The following is an 18719-nucleotide window of genomic DNA, read 5'->3' as shown; positions in this document are numbered from 1 at the left end:
GAGAAAAAAAGGACAACGTTAAAATTTTGGTCACCTCCATCATCAGGGAAACCAACTGAAGTACTTAGATCTTTAGAACTTCAAGGTCAGAGATGCTGTTCTTCACACCATTTTCTCTTGGCTGGGTACCTGTAGAAAAAATTATGGTTAATACTCTGATGTGGATCAGTTGAATAACTTACATGGATCCCTACATATGCCTCCACACCTCCTAGGATTAAATTCAGAGTTTATCAAAACTTTATATAATAAGCTACTTGTTACTAGCAGTGGTAAACAGAATCATTCCTTTACTAAATATGTATAGGAAACATGCTAAAATAAATGTAAGAACCCCACACTTACATATCCCTCTTGATCATCATGGCCATGGGTTCAACAAATTGCCACTGTTGGTCATCATGAGACTTACCACCGTATCTGCATGGAAATGTAAAAACATGGGTGACAAGTATATGTATGGTAAGACTTTTCTACTGGGACCCTCCAAATAACTTTCTTTATTGTCATTATTGCAAGATTTCATTTCTACCTGGACTCATCAACTCTACTTGTATTCTTGATTATTTTATGATGAACATCATTGTTCCAAACCTCATTATCCCATGACTGCTAATATTTAACTTGTTAACTACCATGGTGCATAAATGCATAATAATAACCTGAGTACATGAAAGTCATTTGAAATTCCCAGGGTAAATTCTCTCTAAATGTAAGATAATGCAATAATATGGTTTCTAGAATATGAAATACTCCATTCCTTATCTACATACTTACATTTTTTTAATCATATGATAAAAATTGCAGGGAAACAAACAGCACTGACCCAGATATTTGATGATCTAATGGTCAGTCTGGCACGTGCTGTACATGAAAATATTTACTCTAATACAGAAATATCTCCTGATAATGAACTTTTTAAGTTCACTGTTAACCCTTGACAGGAATCAAGACACAACCTACCAGGAACTGTTGAATAGCTTCTATTACATCCATGATCACAGGACTCTACCTGGATTCTTGTGGTTCTCCAAGGTCATGGATAATGTCAGATAAGACAACATTTCTTCGTGGAATATCTGCCTAGTTCCTATGATTACTATAGTTGGGACTATGTGATAAATACTTGGATATGTGCAAACTCCTTACAGAGTTACACATTCTCTCTGAAATACAGAAAAGAAACTGTGTGGTTTCAAGTGTTCCTAAGGATGTTATTATTCCTCACCTGAATACTGGCAAAGAAATCATGATGGCAAGTGGTAGCGAAACCATAACTTCACTTGCCTCATGTGATCTGAAGATCAGATGGTCTGTGCTTTAGTTTTGGTCCACATCAGCACTTGTTTGCATAACAGCAATGTCTGCCATTAAAGGCTGATGTTAGATTAACTGTGATCTCATGATAGAAATCTGCAAAGGCTTTAGAAAATACATCTTTAAGAATACTTGAGAAGGTAAAACCAGTAAGACTGCCAAGCTGTGCTGTGGTTTGGGCCTACATCAGAACCTACATGAAACCACCTACCTACATGGTGTGCTGACCAATAGTTGAAAGGGTTACTATAAGGTCTTGGCAGAAATCTAAAAATCCCAGTGTTTGGTGCACATCTTATTGCATGTCTATACCTGCAAATAAAGAAAAATCCATGTTTACTGTTACAAATTTATTTTTTACCTATAAACATACTGTTCTAGTTGGTCTTTCCAAGGAAACAGATTTACCACAGGATATACAAATTTATAGGACTGTCTTACAATATTCTCCCCAAAAGTCAAACCCAGAAAAGTGCAATAGATCTTTCCACATAATATTCCACATGAGTCCAGCCAGAGGCCTACAGCCCTCAGCAATGTCTCATGCAAGTTCATATCAAGAATCTGCACCAAAAGGCCCAAGGGCAAGTGGCAGAAGCTCAAAAGTCTATGCCGGCAGGGTGAACAATCTGTGCCTGAACACTGAGGGATCTGCACTGGAACCAGGGAGTGACACTCAAGACAAAGGCAAAGACCAGCACCCCCCACCCCCCCACCCCCCCACTGAGGGAGCAACAGCAAGAAAAGCCACTGAGTTCCAGTTCCAACAAAGCTTCTCCTGGGAAATCAGCAGCCAGCATTCCTCCCCTTCTATCCTCCTTTTATGCAGTTATGGCAACAATCCTTAGGTGGGTCACCCACATGCAGAATCACCCTCAGTTCAGCTGAGTGTTCCCACTTAAGCTGGCCATTATTTCATCTGCACACATACCAAAAACAATTTCAGTAGAATTTTAACAGTATCATTAATTACCTTGATGTCTGGAAACATCTTTAATGAGAAATGTAACAGCAGCTCATCTCTGTACACTTGGAAAGAGCTTGATGGGAGAGCAAAAGACTTGAGAACACAAGTTCCAGTGTCACAGTTCTAATTTCATGGTTTCTCAGTGTTAGTCAAGGGTGTTATCTATCCTTCCTTATCACTTGCCTGCATACCTGGAAAGCTCCATTACTGAACATGTATGTACACAGTGATGTCTTGACAGGAACCTAAGTAGATCCATGTGATAAATACATTTAAGGACACAGTCGGTTCTATCAAGATACCAACAAATAACCTTGGTCCACTTTCATCATTAGGGAACCGTTAACCCTCTTTGGATCCCATCAAAACTTCAGTACCAGCAACATTCTCAGAGTCATCATATTCTCTTCACATAACACCTTCAATGATTAAATGGTCAATACTGTGGAAAAAATAGTATATCTTACCAAGACACATATAGTTATTAATAGGATTATTACTAAAGTCATTATATTTAAAGTCTAAATGCTAAGGAATAAAAAAACAGCATTATTTCCCAACTGATAATTTTTTTCCTACCTGACACACAAAAAGCATGATAACACAAATATCACCTTGATTGCCTAGGTATCTGAAAATCAAATGGTCCATATATTTTTAAAGCCCACGTCATCACTCAGAAACCAGCAAAATCTCCATGAAAAATCACTGAGAAGCCTCACCAGCCCCAACCTCTGACTTTCCCCTCATCTTTGTAAAATATGAACACTCTCATGTAGGGAACAGGGGAAGGGTACATTACCAGAACCTCTGCAGTAAGTCCTAGTCGCCTGTGAGCCATGGCAGCACACAGCGAATTACAGGAAAGGTAGACAAATGAGACTGAGAAGAAGCTGAGCTTTGGGTCTGATCAGTGCTGCTCTGGGTGGCAAAGACAAAAACCCTCTAGCTTGCAGCACCTTCTATTCAGCACATGGGGAAACAAATGTAACAAGTGAAAAATAGAGTTCAGTACTTCACATTGGGATAGACAAGGTGTAACAAAAGGCTGGGGGGCAGTGGAAATCTAAGAACAATGAGGAATTATGCAGATGAAGATTTGGTTTCTCCCTGGCATCTCCCACAGGTGTGGTCTTGTCCTGCAGGTTGCAGCATCTGGGGGGTGGGGGGGTGGGGGGGTGGGGGGGATCACTGAGGTCTCAGTTGTGACCAGAGGCCAAAATGCAATTATGTCTGGAATGTCCTAGCTTGGCTGTAGGGGGGGAGAACAGGCCCACTCAAATGATTTTTCCCTAGAATTATGTAGCATTGCTCCCAACACTCTCAGACAGTTATGATGCCCCTAACAATCCTTTGTCTCCTGTTTACAGGCAGCAAATGCTCCAGTCAGTCCTTAGGACATAATGAGATCTGATTAGTGCATGCTTCTGCTACTCAGTGTTACTCGGCCCTGGAATTGACCATTATGGGGGTATTTGCACTAAAGAAGTTAATAGATTCCACACTTGGGGCATTTCTTTTGGGAGAACCAGTTATTAAGCATTTACCAGAATATGCTGGTGCACAAAGTAATAAATGAACAGGGAGAAGCACTATGAATACTGACAACTCAATCTTTTTGTTTCTCATGAACTTCTTGCAACTTTTGTAGATGAAAGAATATGTCAGTTTGCTCCACATATGCCTTAAAATACACTATTTTTCTAAATTGTTATATATTTTATGAAAAGAGATGTTAGACACTTTTATTACAAATTTCTTAATATAATATTAATGATGGTTAGGAACTTACAAATCTCACGTCAAAAGTTTATAAATGTGCTTACAAAGATAGGTATTAAATAATTCTTATTATATAATTGTTCAAAAAAATTTAGATTAGTGTATATATATATTACTAGACCTAGCATAGAAATCAGATACATAAATTTATAGCATAGGTATAAATTTATAAAATCACTGATACAGGTTTGAACACACACACACACACACACATGCCCCTTCATCCATTCATCCTAGTTATAGTCTTATTAGTACTGGGTCTCTAGGGCTCAGACTTACTAAAATGTTTCTGATTTAAATCCAAAGAGCTGAAAACTCATAAGTTGGGTTGGAGATGCTTACAGGCCAGAAAAATCATGTTCTAGAATACATTAAGAGTAATAGCAATGCACAGAACGTATGAGAACCCCATTCATCAGCCGAAAAGGCCTCTGGGATTGGACAGAGTGGAAACAAAAAGGCCAGTTCAAATCACAAAGCCAAATCTCACTAAAAGGTCTTTCTTTTGAAGACTGCATTTAATTGACCAGTAACCTAGCAAGTAGTACATTTGTAGAATGCAGTTTAGCTGCAAAGCTGGTTTTATGAAGGAGTCAGTGACCACTGGAAGCAATCAATACACCCGTCCCCATGGGCCATGGCCTAAGTACATATGGATTTCAGACCCCTGCTTCTAGTTGCATACTGGCCATGTCTCCTGATGAGCTCTGACACACAAAGAGCTCTCAAATTATCTTTCCTGTTCTGACTATACAAAAACAGCTGAACAAACTAAAAATCAGCAACTTTAATTAGATCTACAAGAGCACTAAGGTCACATCACAAACTGCCACAGAAAAAAACAGACAGACATGCAAGTATAGAGAATCACAATTTACCGGGACCAGAGACATATGGAGATAGAAACTGGTAGGAACAAATAAACAGTAACTGATGAACTGCTGAAAGCTGACTTCAGACTAAATCCAGAGTTAAAATCCACTGTACCCAGTTTTAGGGGGGCTCCTATACTGGTGTGGGTTTGGCCTTCAGAAGACCCACCAGGGGTGAGTCAAATATGAGAGACAATCTTCTCTTCTGTGAGCAGTGAAGAACAGAAGTAACCACTTTGAAATAAGCCCAGACAGTTCTACTTCCTCTAATGAGATTGTGCTCAAGGGAAGCTACTTTGCTACAGCTTTATCTGATGAAGAGGAAGAGCAACTAGACATTGTTAGTCATTCTAGATTTTCTGTCTTGCATAAGAGGAAAAAAAGTTGAGAAAAGTTACTGATGGCTACAACTCAGGAACTCAAGTCCATTAGAAAACTGATATATAATTTTAAGGTGGAATGCTTCCCTTCCTCAAAATCTTATCCCTACACTGACAGAGCTCCTATATAAAAACAGTGGGTTACAAATGAGACACCTAAGAGAGACATTCTATTTAAGAAGAGGTTCTTAGGAGACTTGGAGACAGCATGGAAGTGGCAAACAATGGGAAATTAGAGAAAAATGGAATCTTTGGTGCATAGTTATAATAAACCTTAAACAGGAAACACCCAGGTCCTGGCCAGACTAATACCATTTTTATACTGATAGCCTGACTGCCTCAGTGCCCAACAACAAAATTTTGGATATACTAAAGGCAAGAAGAAAATGCGATCTGAAGAAACAGAATGAGCATCAGTACTGGATTCAGATATAACACAGATTTTTGAAATTGTCAGATAAGAAGCTTACAACAACTGTGATTGATATATTAAAGGTTTTATGGTATGCTAAAAATTTTATTTGGTCTTTGATTCCATTCCTGGCAAAGAATTTCAAAATCCCTTGGAACTTCCTGAGTTATGGGCATGTTTGTGTTAATGTTGATCTTAATGAAATGACTCATGATAGATGCCTAATTAGCTTCAAGATCAGGGCTGGTCACTAGAGAGACCAAACTCATGATTAGAAGGCTGGAATCCTGGGCCAGTCTGACCTCCATGAAGGAGAAAGCACTGAAGATTGAACTCAGTCACATGCCCAGTGGTTTACACAGTCATGCCTGTGTGATGACAGCCCATACGAAAACTCTGGACACCAAGTGGAGCATCCCAAATCATGAACACATTACTGTGCACAGACAATGCTACATCCAGATTCCATAGAAAGGATACAAGAGCACTGAATCCCGGCCCTTCCAGAACTCTTCTTCTGTGTTTCCTTCATAATAAAACTGTATCTGTAAGAACAGCATTTTCAGGAAGCTGCTCTTGCGAGCCAGGCGGCAGAACCACTGAGCTAAATCCGCAGCAGTACAGCATTTGTAATGTGTTCTGTGAATCATTAGAGTGAATTATCAAAATTGGAGTGGTTGTTGGGACTTCAAAATTTATAACTTGTAAGTCAGAAGCATAGGAAATATGGGGACCACACTTGCTGTTGGCATCTAGAGTAAGAGGCAGTCTTGGAGAGGGCTAAACAATTAACTTGTGAATTACAGATGGTGCCAGAATCAAAATGCAATGAGTAGAGTTGAATCAGAGCAAGAACAAATGGAAAAAGTAGAAAACATTTAAGAACACATGGGTAACTGAAGAATTAAAGTCAGTATGCTATAGAGAAACTTGTATATCTTTGTTTATTGTGGCACAAACTCAAAATAGCCAAGATATGGAATCAGTCTAGATGAAAATCAACAGATCAATGAAGAAAATATGATATGTACACACAATGGAGTGATATTCAGCCATAGAAGAAACAAAATTATGTCATTTGTGGGAAAATGGATGGACATAAAGATCATCACATTAAGTGAAATAAGCCAGACTCAGAAAGATAAGTACACGGATTTTGTAAAAATGGACATGAAAGCAGGAGGGACACTACTTGACCAGAGAAAGGGAATAAAGAAGAGGAAGAAGTAGGTGTGAGGCAGGGTAATAGGGGGCTGGATAGGATCAAAATATGTTATATGCCTGTATGAAAATCCCACAATGAAAACCAGCCTTTTAAAAAACTACTATGCCCTAAAATTAATGCCTATAAAAAAGAACAGTTCAGTAACATAATCAAAAAGAAATGGAAACTCTAACAAAGAATCAAAAGGAAATGGGAGATACAAAAGAACATTGTGGCAGAAATGAAGAATGCCTTGAAGGATGATCAGGTTAGAAATGACTGGGGAAAAGATCAGTGAGCTGGATGATAAGTCAATCAAAACTCCCTAGGCTGAAAGACAAAGAGAAAACAAAAGAATTAAAAAAACCCCAGAACATTCAAGAATTGTGGGACAATTATGAAAGGCATAACATGCCCATAATGGGAACTCTAGAAGAGGAAAGGAACATAAAAAATAACTGAAGTCATAGTAGCTCAGAATTTTTGAAAATGAAGGGCACACACCAAATCTCAGGTTCAAGAACCTTTACAACAATTAGCAAGGTAAATACAGAACAAATTATCAGTACACATATCAAATTCAATGTGTAAAAATCAAAAAAGAGAAACTCTTGTAAAATGCAGGGAGATAAGACCTTAACTACTGAACGACAAAGTTAAGAATTACACCAGGGTTCTCAGAAATCATGTAAGCAAGAAGAGAATGCAGTAAAATATTTAAGGTGTTGACACAAATAACCCATCCACACAATGCTAAAATTCTTTGTACAGCAAAAATTTCCTTCTGACATAAAAAAATGTTTTTCAGATAACAATTGAAGAAATGTAATGCCAACAGATATGCTAGACAAGAAATGTTCCAATAAGTTCTTTAGAGATAGAAATGAAATATGACAAGAGAGAGACCGAGGAAGCAGAAAGGAAAGAAGGAACTGAGGAAGGTAGGAAGGAAGACAGGAGGGAGGGAGGAAACAGGTGGGGAGAGGAGGAGAGTAACAAGGGAAGGGAGAAAGAAAGGGCATTGGAGAGAAATAAAGAAAGGTAAAATAGAACATTTTATTCTTAATCCATTAGATAACTGCTCAAAGTAATAGTAGCAACACTATATTGGGTGCATATAATTTATGAATGAGTGGAATCAGTGACAGCAACAGTGGCAGGGATGGTGAAACTTTTATAGCTTTCAATGATACAAACAGCCTGCTGCAGCACAAGTGCCATAGGTTTGCCACCACTGGCATAGGGAGTAGTAGCACGGGGGAATTGAGAATGCTCTGCTCTAAGGTGCCTATGTTAGCAGAGAAGCAGTATAGTGTTATTTGAAACTAACAACTTAGATTTGGTGGTTTTAGATAAGTTGTAAATATACATTGCAAACTCTATGACAAGCACTAACATTTAAAAAAAAATTTTATTTATTTAATTTTTCTTTTTGGTCCTGGGGATTGAACTCTGGTCCCTGCACTTGTGCAACAGGCGGCAAAACCACTGAGCTAAATCCTTGTCCCACACTCACATTTTTAAAAGGTATAATTGATATGCTAAGTGAAGAGAGAAACTGTCTTCATTAAAGAAACAAGGCAAGAAAAATGACAGAAGGACTGCTCTCTAGAATATATAAAGAATTGAAAAAAATCTGACCCCCCAGATTCAAAGACCCAATTCAAAATGGGCACCTGAAGGGAACAGACATTTCTCAAAAAAGTAAAAGCAGCAAACAAATATATGAAAAAATGTTCAACATCACTCATCATTCAAGAGATGCAGATGAAAACAACACTGAGATTCCACCTCACAACACAAAGAATGGCTGCTATCAAAAAATCATCCAATTACAAATGCTGGCAGGGTTGTGGGGAGACAGGAACCCTTCTCCATTGCTGGTGGGAGTGTAGACTGGTGCACCCACTGTGGGAATCAGTATGGAGATACCTCAAAGAACTAGGGGTAGAGGTCCCATTTGACCCAGATAGTCCCCTGCTGGGTATCTTCCCCAAAGAATTCAAAGAATCATACCACAGTGAAACATGTGTCCCCATGTTCCTAGCAGCACAGTTTGTAATAGCTAAAGCTTGGAAGCAGCCCAAGTGGCCATCAACTGGAACCTGGATAAAGAAACTGTGGGTTTTTTTAATCAAATGGAGTACTACTCAGCCATAAAGAATGAAAGACTAGAGTCATTGATAGCTAACTGGATGCATATCAAGGCCATGCTCTTAAGTGAAATAAATAGGACACACATGTGTAAATACCAAATAGTTTCACTAGTGTGAGAAACTGAGAGTGTAAACCAAGGTTAAAATGATAACAATGAGTAATCGATAATTTGAAAGAGGAAAAAAGGTCCAAAGATGAAGGGGTGAAGGGAGGGGAAGGGGAAAGGAAAAGAGGGAAAGGAAAAACTATGAGAAAAGAAAAAATAAATGGAAAGGATGTCTATGGAAATAGGGAAAGGTGGAGGATGTGAAGGGCCCACAGGTAATGAGGAAAAAAATAAGAACCAAGATACATCATGTACAGGTACAAACACCCAATGATAAATGGAAATGACTTGTATACCTAAAATGTACCAATAAAAGAACTTAATATTTAAAAATTAACAAAGAAAAAAAAGAAAAACGAGGGAAGATTTTTAAAGAAATGAAAAACTGTCATGACTAGAAAACACAAGCGTGGTAGAGATCAACTGAACTATATCAGTGATTATTTTTAATATGAATTACCTAAATATATCAATTTAAATGTAAAGACAGTCAGAGTATACTTTTGAAAAAAATTCAAGTATAGCTTTTCTATTCTACATAATTCCATTTGACATAAGTAAAAGTGGAAGGATAGAGAAGGATGATATACCATGGCAACACAACCAAATGAAATCTGAACTAGCAATATCAATTTCAGACAAAGCAGACTTCAAGAAAGATTCAGGGATAAAGAATTGTAATAGATAATGATAAATGGAGTCAGCTCTCCAAGAAGGCATAGTGAATCTTAACATATATGCACCTGAACAACTGATTATCAAAATAGGTGGGAAAAAAGATCATTAGAGCTACAAGAAGAAATAGACACATACCTTATTATAGTTGGAAACTTCAACACTCATCAATCAGTAATTGATAGATGCAGCTGAAAGAAAAAATGGAAGTGCATAGTCGAATGAAAAGCCACCATCAATTCATTGGATGTAACTGACATTTCATAAATACTTCCTCCAACAAAGCAGAACAAATTCTCTTGAAGCTCAAATGTAAATGGAACATTTACTAAGACAGACCACATTCTAGGCCACAGGACGGATGTTAACAAATCGTAGTTTGTTCTTGTACTACAAGGAAATTAAGCTCGATATCAATAATAGAAACATAGTTAGAAAATTCCCAAAATATTTAGACTGTAACACACTTCCAAATGACATTTATCAGGAGAGTCTCAAGAAACTTTAAACTATTTTAAAGTAAATGATGAGAATGCAAATTATCAAAATATGTTGAATGCAGCAAAACCAGTGCATACAGGAAAATTGATAACATTGAAAGAACAGTATTAGAAAACAAGAAACAATAATCTAAGCTTCCACTTTAGGAAGCTACACAAATGAGAGCAATATAAAATGAATGCAAGGGCCAGGGATTTAGCTCAGTGGTTCTGCCCCCTGCCTCACAAGTGCAAGGTCCCAAGTTCGATCCCTGGTACCAATATAAAGAAATAAATAAAATGAATGCAAACAAAAGAAAAAAACAATAAAAATTATTGCATAAACCAATACAATTGAAAAATTAAAAATTTTTAAAATATTGCTAAAACCAGAATATGATTCTTTGAAGATCAATGAAATTGATAAATCTTAAACCAGGCTAATCAAGACAAAGAGAGAAAGAGGTCAATTACTAATATCACAAACAAGAGAGGACATCAATACTGAGCCCATTGAAATGAAGAAGATAATTTAGAGTATTCTGAACAACTCTATGCTGTCAGAGACCAGAGAAGTGAGGCCTAACTGCCCTCTCTGAGCACAAAGGAGAAAGGCTGCACTCAGGGTGACTCCATATTGCGGGTTCCAGGGAAAAGCTAGAACACCTAAGATTAAGTTGATTACCAGAGTATGTACTAGTGGATATTGGAAAGCAGATGAACCTTGTGCTACTTTGATTGCTTGTACCAGTGTTTAGGTGAATAAATACAAGATGAGCCAGATGCTGGGGTCCTAAGAGGCAAGAGCCCCCTGGCTGCCCAAAGTTAAACTGATTCACGTCTCTTTGTCATTCATCCTTGCTTGCCCCCAGGCAACCAGTCTATTTAACAAAAATAGCTATCTCTTTTAGATACCTTCTAAACCTACCTGCAGTAGGTAGATTTTCCTTCTTCAGTCTTCCTTAACACCCTGAGGACACAGGAAGGGACACTATGTGTTCCCTTTCATTCACGGATTTTAGTTTTGTTGTTTCTGTTTTCTCCTCTCCTGGAATGACAGGTAAGCTTTGTTAGTTTTCTGCAGTCATTATTGGCAACCACTATCTCTTCCTGTTCCCAGCCTGAACATAGTCTTGGCTAATTACTACCATAATCTTTAATTAGTTGTTGTTTGGTACAATGAATGATCACTATTTCCCAAGCCTGAACTGTTTCCAACTCATTCCATAGTAGAGTTATAACTGTCTCAAGTGTCTGTTTGGATCTTGATCATTTTTTAGGCCAAACAATCAATATTTGTTCTTATAGAAGTACTATTTTGTCCCTAACCTACTTCTTTCAAAATGAAATGTTTATGGATATTTTCCTTCTTGCACATTTCTTCACACTGGAAACTCTCAAAACTCTTGAAAATATGGATACTTCTCCCAGTTTTATGCTCTAGAGCACAGGTTAGCCAACTTTTCTTATAAAGGGCCTGATCATAAGTACTTCTGGTTTTGCCAACTTCTATCTCAAATGACTCACTGTGTCTTTCTATTGTGAAAGCCATCCACAGGAGTTTACACAAAGGAGTCAAACTGAGCCTCAGTAGCCCTAAACAGTAAGCTGCTCTAAACGTGCTGCCTCTTAACTTCTTTCTCTCCCTGTCTCACTTTACCTACCAGTGTTTCGTGGGTCCCTTCCTACATAAACTGCCCTGGTATCTGGTATCTCAGGGTCAGTAAGCCAAACTTAAGGTAACTGCAATAGAAAGACGAAACCTGCATTAACATGGTGAATAGATTTGAAACTAAGATTGATGGTGAAAGAAATTGTGAACACAAAATGAGAAGACAGATGTAAGAGTACTGAGAAAAGATAAAGCACTCCACACATATAAGGTGAGAACATTTATATTATGGTTGTCATTAGAGTCTGAACCAGAAAATTGCTGTATAAAACACTGCCAATTCAAAGCTACTCTTAATTAGGGAGGCAAGCAGTCATATGAACAATATAAAACAGATGATTGAAAAATAACAGCATCAAAGAACTATGGAAAATTTAAGCTTCATGTTTCATATCTTTTTATAGATTTTTCTGTCAAATAAAGTTTGTAGAATAACAATGTCTCTATATAAGTTAGCCGGATGAAAAAAGGTAACATTTGAAATAGTGTTTTTGACCTATTTTGAAAGTGAGAAAAACATTATAGAAAGAATTGACTTTTCTTTTCAACATAACCTATCCTAATTTCCTTCCTGTTTTCCCAAGCACAATGAAACTCATTAAATTGGTGTCTATTCATGTTCACGGTTTTATGATTTTCACCCCACATCCATGGCCCTATAAGCAATATACACTGTAAGTTTTGTGATTTTAAAATTTACATAAATATGGTCATGCTGTTCAAATCACTCTGTAACTTGCTGTGATCACACAACATTACCACTGAGACCCATCCATGCTGATATATGTTAATTGAGTATACACACATCTTTGGAGAGATCCTCCCTCTTCTATAGGATAAGTTATTTTGTGTGTCCTTTCATAAAATACATCAGGGATTCTCAAGTGGAGCAATTTTGGCCAGGGCAGTGTCTGGAGCCATTTGGGGGATGTGACACTGCCATCTAATGGGTAGAGGCCAGCGAAGCTGCTAAGCTTCCCACAGTGCGCAGAACTGCTCCCACATCGAAGAAGCATCTGGGCCAAAATGATAACAGTGCCAAGAGAAATCCGTGGTATAAATAGAAACCATCTATTCTACATTCCTGAAGAACTCCAGAAAATGGAGAAGTAACCCAAATAGACCATTCAAGCTGAGATAGTACACATTCTGCCTGATGGATCATCAGAACTGTGTCTTCCATGCACTAGAGAATGTTTGCTTCTTACACATGGATTTTCAAAGGTTTTATGGATAACCATTATTGCTTATTTTGGGGGGTTGTGTTTATGGGCATGTGTACTGTGTGTGTGTGTATTATGCTAGGAGAGAATACCCACAAGTTGGATCCCTTGTATTCTTCATATTGATAGGATAATATAAGGAGAATTAAACTAGATTTAAGGTAGCAAAGAGTAACCATATTTTAGGATCTCATACATGGTGTTAAAAGATAATTTTTAAATGATAAAATCATGATTCTCCTATACAAAAGTAAACATTTGTTAAAGATTTTACTCTGCTCATTAAAAATTTGAAAAACGTTAAGGTATTAACCAGTTTAAAAGAGAATCCAAAGAATAGACACAAGGGCCAGGGATTTAGCTCAGTGGTTTTCCTGCCTGCTGCACAAGTGCAAGGACTCAAGTTTGAACCCTGGTACCAAAAGAAAAACAACAACAAAGAATAGACACAAATAGAGTGGACTCTTGACTTACAAACTCAATCGGTTTCCAAGGACTGGTTGTAACTCAAGTTGATTGTAAGTCAATATAGCTGAGATCTGAATTTTTACCTGGGAAAACACTATAGATAACAAAAGGCAGACTTAGGTCCATTAACCTAATTAACCCAAGTTGTTCGTGTGTCAGGACAGTCGTACCTTGAGGGTCCAATGTATAGGGGAAGAACAGTGAAATGAATGTGCAAATTGAGGCAAGATTGGATTTTCCATCATAGGAGAGAGAGACTGAGCTTCTCTCCTCTGCCAGACAGGAAATAATTTGGTGTTTATAAACAACAAATGCTTTGCATTTCTATCTATTATCAATCATTTACAAAGTTGTAAAACAGCTCCCAAAGAACAAGATAACCCAATAAAGAGTACGACTTCTTTTCCTGTAAAGGCATACATTTAAGAATGTATAGCCCAAACTTCAGAATATATACAACCTACTATTGTGATTATCTTGTGTAAGCTGTGAAGCAAATACAGGATTTCCACTACCCCCAAGAGAATGGATGTTTGTTTTGTCAGTCATCATGGGAAGAACACATTCCAGGGCAGTAAAACAATGCCAGGCCCAGGTTGAGACAGTTTGGAGAACTTCCTTCTCTAAGGTGGGAAAAATTGGACCTCAGTCCCAAAGTAGGGAGGTACCCAGATTTGCCTGTCTCTCACCTCCCTGATCTGCCTCCCTACCATAGGATGGATGTGGGAATGAGGCAGGGTTTCATAGTTTCAGTTTGGATGTGTCAGTTCTAAACCTATCTAATTCTCCTGGCTGTTGTAAATTATTCTGTTTTAAGTTTCTTTTCCTTGATTTTCAAGATAAAGTGGATGACTTTAGCACATTTTAGATATGAGGAATTTGGAGAAGGAATGACCTTGCTTGGAGACCATAATAGGATGAATCATCAGTGGTCATCAGGGGAAGACAGTGATATCCAGCAGCATTACTGTCCAGAAGAAAGACAAAAAGGCAGGTGTCAAAAGTGACTGGGCCTGAATATTCATTAGGCACTAACCTGGGGACATCAGAAATAGGGAAATAATTGGAGGAAGGACAGTTTTCTGCAGTTTTGCTGATTTGAGCTTACACCATGGAAGCTGGGCTCGAATCTGAAGTATGCCCTTTGCTGTCAAAGATTATTAAAGTCTGAGACTCGTGTTACTGGTTGTGGGAACATTTTATAAACCAGAAAGATTGAAAATGCAATGATAAAGGTGATAGGATAAAAGGGTGCTTTTCTTCAGTTGTAAAATTCAGTTCCTAATTTGGTCTAGAAATGGTGAACAAACTCATATTGAATAGGTAACAAGACAATCAACAGCAAGAAAAAAATCAAGATCATGATGATCCAGTCTTCCAGAGGATTTAATCACCTGCCATTGGAATTACTATGCTTAAGACCCCTTCTGCAGAATTCTTTGCATAAGCCTATTAAAGACAGTTCATGAAATGTGCTTCTCATTTTGTGCCACCTATTCAGATATAGGTTTGGCTTTTTACTCATAAGTCCAAGACCACAGAAATTCACTCTCTTATTTTATTTAGTATGAATTAGTATGCTAAGCCTAAATTTTACACTTCTCAGCCTAAATGTCAAGGACAACTGTAGGTACATGATTAGCCTCCAGATGGAATTTGCATCAGAAAGGCAGCATGCCTGATAGAAAGGTCTGGAACCTTGGTCTTAAATTGCACCCTGACACCTACTAATTGAAAAATCTTGAATAATTTGAATCTCAATGGGTTTTTATTTAATCTTATTAAAATGAATTGTTTAACCAGATGATTCTCTTTTGTTTTTGTACTGGAGATCAAACTTGGGACCTTGTGCTTGCAAGGCAGGCAGTGGAACCACTGAGCTAAATCCCTGATCCCTAACCAGATGATTCTTATTGGTTCATCTAGCTAAAGTTTCTTTGATTTTATAAAGCAGTTGTCCAGAATTCTTCCAGTTTTGCATGTGGCAGAGGAACAGATGTAACATATGGAAAGATAAGAGCCAAGAACTCTGACTTTTTCTCCACAAAGTTACTGACTAAACATCAAAGTGTTTGTATCTGATTTTTTAAGTGATTTCAAATTTTGTCTTTTGTTCTCTTTACATCCATAGCTTTTTCACATACAGAGTAAACTAGTTAAATTAAGTCAAATAATAATAAGGAAATAATTGACATCTATTAAAACTATTAAAAACCAGGAAAATACATATGCTGGAAAAGCTATAGGAAAACTGCAGCACACACCCATGCTGATGTTATTGGCAAAACATTTTGAGGTGACATTTTGAATATACTTATCAAGTATCATAAACTTGTTTGACTTAGTAAACCCCGTATTCCAAATTTATATTTAGGATTGTTCTATTTCTCCAATTCTAAGTTTCAACTTTAAAATTTAATATCAATTCAATAATGTTTTAAAAGGAAAAACCAAATATACTAAAATATTACTTGATACACAATAAAAGAATATGTATACCTTGGAATAAAAGAAGTATGAAAATATTAAAGGAGAAAAATCCATATACAAAAATATACTCAAAGCAGACTTAGCTTTTGTTTCTTTGCTTTTTTTGTTTGTTTGTTTGTTTGGTACTGGTGATCGAACTCGGTCCTTGTGCTTGCGTAGCAGGTGGCAAAACCACTGAGCTAAATCCCTTGCCCAAATTAACCTGGGAAGTTGGATTGGTTGTTTTGTTTTGTTTTGGTACCAGGGATCGAACTCGGGTCCTTGTGCTTGCACAGCAGGTGGCAAAATCACTGAGCTAAATCCCCGGCCCTCTTTGCTTTGTTTTTTGAGATAGGATCTTGTGATGTAATCTAAAACGGCCTTATACTTACTATGTCGCTCAGATTGGTGCTGCACTCTCCAAAATCCTCCTGTCTCAGCCTCTTGATTCTAGGATTATAGGCACCCCTCTGTGTGGCATAGAGCAGAGTTATTTATAATTTCAAAACATAGCACTGGCATCTAGTAATAAGAAAATGAATAAATAAAACATGTAATATACAAATACAGTGGATGTAACACAGCTCTTAAAAATTCTACAAAAAAGTGAAAAAGGAGGCATAGTTCCAAATTATTGTTACAAAATCTGTAAAATGTATAAGTGCATAAAATATAGTTTTATCAACTTAGCAATATGTTCATATGGATAAAAATATTAAGAGATTTTAAACAAATGAGAAATTATGTCACTGAGATACTGGAATTGCATATACGTGTGTATTTTTAAATCTTTCATATAGTTAAAATGTTTTAATCACAAGTAAAAATTCTTAGAAACATTCATGTTTGTATTATACATATTTAAAGTGTACAACATGATGTTTTCACATATAGTCCACCAAAAAACATGTATGCATACTTCAGAAAAAAACATATAAATATTTTAATACTCAATTTATTGAGATATCGTGAGATTAATGTAAGTTACCTTTGGCCTCTACCATTAGAAGAGGTGCTCAAAGTGGTGTCTGTGCGCTTCCAGACATTTATTAGTATGGTAAACTGCTGGGTTTTAATGTTTGTAGTGCTTTTAAAACATTTAAAATTGTCGTTTTGGACTTACAGCCTAATTTCAATGTTATCCTCACCATCAGGACTTCTACCATGCACCGCTACTTCAAAAATTTTTATTAATCTTTCAGATATTTGTAGTGCATCTATGAGTTGATTTTATCAGAGGGAGGGAGTTTCTTATCTTTTGTATCATTAATTGAGGCTTTCATACATAACTTGGTAATTATTGGTTTCCCCTTAAAAATATTACACACTATTACACACACATGCACAGTGAGAGTCTCGTGAGTTCTCTACCCTGTGACACTCAACCAAAGCCTTATATAATTTTTCCTTTTTAATTTTTTTATTCTTTCTGAGAACCTTTGACATTTTTTACCATTGATTTTTTTTCTTTTTTGGTACCAAGAATTGAACTCAGGACCTTGCGCTTGGCAGGCAGGTGAGGCACCATTGCGCTAACCCCTGGCCCCTACCTTCGAAATTTATTGGTTGCTTATACCCTGTTCCTGGATAGATTTGTCAGTTTTATTTTGGCTAGGGCTAGGTCTTTTCAAACCGACCATTGAATGTTTTCCCTCAACTTTTAAAAAACTTCCGTTTGTTCTGGAATCTTTTAAACATGACAATAACCCATACACTGGATGTCTACTCTGTGGCTCTACCTGCTTTTTCTAAGCTGGCTAGGACATAGTCTTGGGGAAAACCTCCCCCACTCTGAGTCTGTACCTGTGGAAATCTGTACCACCAGGAGAGAGCTTGACCACGGCGCACTGTGGGCCAGGCTGCTTCCCTCCCTTCCAACCTACAGCCGAACCAAAGGAACGAACGGAAACGTGAGGAGGCAAAGCCCGCAAAGCTTGTTCAGTACAGAGGGGTCTGTAGGACTGGGCCTCAATCACATTTTTTACATACGTCAGTTTTAGAAACCTCTCCCAGGACTGAGACTCCACCGCCGCAGTCTGGCGCCACAGCCGCAGCCACACAAGAAGGTACTGCTAAGGGTCGCCAAGTGTGCGCCAGTTGGGAAGGGCCCGGATGTTCTTACGACGCACACCCAGTGTGGCACAGGTACCAAAGAGTGCGCATGTGCAGGAAGTAGTACTGAAGGAGGAGCAAAAAAATGCCTTGACATCAATGCCTAGAGTCCTACAAGTTCAACTAGGCTGTAAGAGAACTTCAATAGTGGGGTTTTTTTATGGCAGCTTATCTGCCTGATCCAAGACCCCACCCAGGACCACACACTGCAATTTGCTATCGTGTCATTTTTCATTTTTCTTTATTAAGGTTTATTAGCACATTATTGCAGTACATAATGATGGAATTCCTCGTGGGGAGTTGGTACATGTGCATAACACATCTTCATTCTTTTTCCATTCCTTTCCCTTCATCCTTTTTCTCCTCCATTCATGTCTTCCTCCCCTTCCCTTTTGCAAAAGATCTGTCTCTCTGATTTTTATTT

General features: G+C 37.6%; 1 protein-coding gene across 6 annotated transcripts in view; it reads right to left on the bottom strand.

Moving 5' to 3' along the window:
- Positions 1-18082, bottom strand: part of LOC147826130 (uncharacterized) — a 32322-nt gene extending 14240 nt beyond the window's left edge. For 3 of the 6 annotated variants that reach the window (XR_015439266.1, XR_015439268.1, XM_087181697.1), the window contains exons 1-8: positions 17987-18082; positions 16576-16653; positions 14610-14681; positions 11280-11399; positions 10011-10063; positions 1529-1629; positions 346-420; positions 35-129 (exon numbers count right to left, since the gene is read on the bottom strand). The gene's annotated coding sequence lies outside the window, so the exon portion shown is untranslated. The remainder of the gene's footprint in view (positions 1-34; positions 130-345; positions 421-1528; positions 1630-10010; positions 10064-11279; positions 11400-14609; positions 14682-16575; positions 16654-17986) is intronic. The other 3 variants (XR_015439267.1, XM_087181698.1, XM_087181699.1) reach the window with 3 other exon arrangements.
- Between the last annotated feature and the right edge of the window lie 637 nt (positions 18083-18719).

Source organism: Heterocephalus glaber, unplaced genomic scaffold (assembly GCF_053883595.1).
Source record: "Heterocephalus glaber isolate CG9 unplaced genomic scaffold, H.glaber_assembly_v1.0 deba00001472, whole genome shotgun sequence".
Taxonomy (NCBI): Eukaryota; Metazoa; Chordata; class Mammalia; order Rodentia; family Bathyergidae; genus Heterocephalus; species Heterocephalus glaber.
Note: the sequence above shows the minus strand (reverse complement) of the source record. Positions and strands in the feature narration are given on the sequence as shown.